Below are 2,998 nucleotides of genomic sequence, written 5' to 3'. Positions count from 1 at the left end.
TTTTGGAGACCGTCTTAAACTAACACCGCTATCACGACGCCGGTTGCTATAATACAGCTAGAGACTTTAAGAGTCGATTCACTGATTCAAAAAATTAATCCAGAGTCGAGTCTCCAGTTTGGAGTCGATTCTACGCCAAAATATTTTGCTGTTGCTTGGGAAAATAATTCAAACGCAATTATTCATTTATATTTAGTAACTACTTCATCTTGGTCAGGGTTACGGTGGATCCGAAGCATATTTTTAAAATACTATGCAATACTAAGCAAAACATCATGCCCAATGGTTGGTTGTTTTTTTTTTTTTTAGTATATTTGCCTATCTTTACAAATCAATATTTTACATTTATAGCATTTAGCAGAAGCTTTTATCCAAAGCGACTTACAGTACACAGTCTAAGCAATTGAGGGTGAAGGGCCTTGCTCAAGGGCCCAACAGTGGCAACCAGGCAGTGGTGGGGTTTGAACCGGCAGCCTTCAGATTACTAGTCTAGTACCTTAACCGCTAGGCTACACCGCCCACAATAGCTCTACCAAAATGGATTTAAAGTCTGTTAAAACACAAGGTTTGAATCTAAAAAAATAATTTGACATTTTGTCACTGAGATGACAGCACAAAATAATACAGATGTCGGGGTATTTATTTATAATTTAAATACATTTATTTATTTTTAAATGTTGGCATTATATTACAAACCCTAATAAACAATCTTTATTTGAATAGTGCATTTAATATTTTCTCATTTTTACTTTTCTGTCATGCTTAATTTTTGAAACACAAAAGCGGTGGAATAGATTCTTTGAATCGATTTTCTTTGAATCGACTCTGTGATTTTGGGAACCGAGCAGACCTAATCGCCACACGTAAGCCCCGCCCCTAGCAGCAGCTTTGTTTTTTTTCCCCCACTCATTTTCCGACGTATTCCGTCACTGGGTCTGGACTGCGGTGCAATCCAAAAACATGGTCCCACTGGAAAAAGGAGCAAAACTGACCCAGCTTTTTTTCTATGAACTATAAGGCGCTATGTTATGGTTCAGCTTTAAATAGAAGAATATAGCATAGCTTTATGCATTCACTGTCTGGTTTACCACCGCTTTATCATGGTCAGGGTTGCTGTGGGTCCGATTCATCGGGCGAAAAGCAGGAAACACCCTGGACAGGTCGTCAGTCCATCACAGGGCAGACACACACACACACCTAGGGCAGTTTTTAGTAGCTCCAATTGGCCTGACTGCATGTGTTATGACTTGTGGGAAGAATCCAGAGCACTCAGAGGAAACCCATGCGGACACAGGGAGAACATGAAAAATCCACACAATTGCACACATCTCAACCAGGTCTCCAAATCCTGTAAAAGTTACACACCACAACTTTAAATAACCAATGTTCTTCTTATAGAAAATGCCTAGATTGTGAATAAATAATATATCATTTATTATAAGCAGATTTTATTTATTATTTATATTATTTTGCATCAGGTTTTTTAAAAGGCACAAACTTAACAAATATATTAATGAACTGAGTTTTAAATTCATATTGATGATCAAATTTGGATTTTTCTTTCAAGCAAATACTGCAGATGCATTTTTACTATATTAACCATGGGCATAAGAGGTCAAATAAAAAAGTCAGTTTCAATTTCTCTATGACTCTCAATAGAATAATACACATATTGTTGTTTTTAATGTTTTTATTAAATATTGACAAATATCACAAAAATCTTGCAACTTCTTGACTTTTTGACATAGTAGGTAGATTTCAAGACACATGATTTTGCAAATACTGTTACAAAGCTTCTTTGGCACCAAAATATCAAAGTCCCTGGGTGTAAATACGTAAAACTCTCCGTTCTAATCTATAACAGAGTAAAAATTTAAATTATTTAAACACTGTATTGCATAAAAAATGCACTTGGTATAAATAAAAATAGCTACAATGGTGTGAAAATGTTATGTCCCCTTCTGCTTCTGTTTCTGCATATTTGTCACACTAAATAACTTCAGCTAATGAAACAAAACATCACATATCAAGTTTACTTCATTTCTTATAAATGTACTGTGTACACATTACCTTGGACAAGGGGGCATTTACTTTTTCACACCACTATATTTGTTGGCATAGTGCAGGACAAATAATTGAAATGATTGTCTTATGATAATACTGTTTTACCCCTTACAGGTGTAGGGTATTTTTATTAATACGTAAAAAGAAAACATAGATGTAAGTTCCCGTTTTATTACGTTTAAGTGCTCCCATTAGTATTAAGGCAGGTTTTTTTCTTTCAGACACCTGTCCATCATGTCTAGGGACAGGACAGGTAGATGCAAAGAGCCATAGCTGCACAATACTTTTAGTTTATATTAGAAATAGTCTGATCGTATTCATTGTAAAAACAAGCGAGGCAGAGCAGTAAACAAACCAATAAGTCTAAACCTAAGATCAATAATTATCAAATTCATTGCATTTATTGGAACATTATGATTTGGTTGGTGTAAGAAAGGATAGATGGATTTTTCCAAGTGCTATGGGGAAACCATGTCATACATGATTAAAAATATTCTTATCCACCACCTTTTCTTTTAGTACACCAAGACTGAAAACATCAATTTTATGTGTTAGCAGTGGGAGCTGATCTGATTCCTAACCTTGCATCCTGTGACAAATGGATTTGCATGGATCTCATACTTCTCTATTTTAATCTTTATTATGATACTATAATGTTATTTCTACTGTGCATCCCATCCCAGAAAACAATAAAGAACTAGTGTTGTAAGCCTTGATGCATTAAAGCTACCTGCATTGTTACTGTGTCACCTAAACAAAACAACTAAAATATGTAAATTTACGTCTATTTATGGCTTCCATAGGTAAACTGTAGAGTCCTTACGTCTTTAACTTCAACCAATGATGAAGCCCTTGATGCAATACACAAGTAATCCAACAGAGGGCACAATTGATTCATTATAAGTTCAGCCTCCCAATGCTAATCAGGGACAGG

Source organism: Trichomycterus rosablanca, chromosome 7 (assembly GCF_030014385.1).
Source record: "Trichomycterus rosablanca isolate fTriRos1 chromosome 7, fTriRos1.hap1, whole genome shotgun sequence".
Lineage (NCBI taxonomy): Eukaryota > Metazoa > Chordata > Actinopteri > Siluriformes > Trichomycteridae > Trichomycterus > Trichomycterus rosablanca.
The sequence above is the reverse complement of the archived record's forward strand: the minus strand, read 5'-3'. Positions refer to the sequence as shown.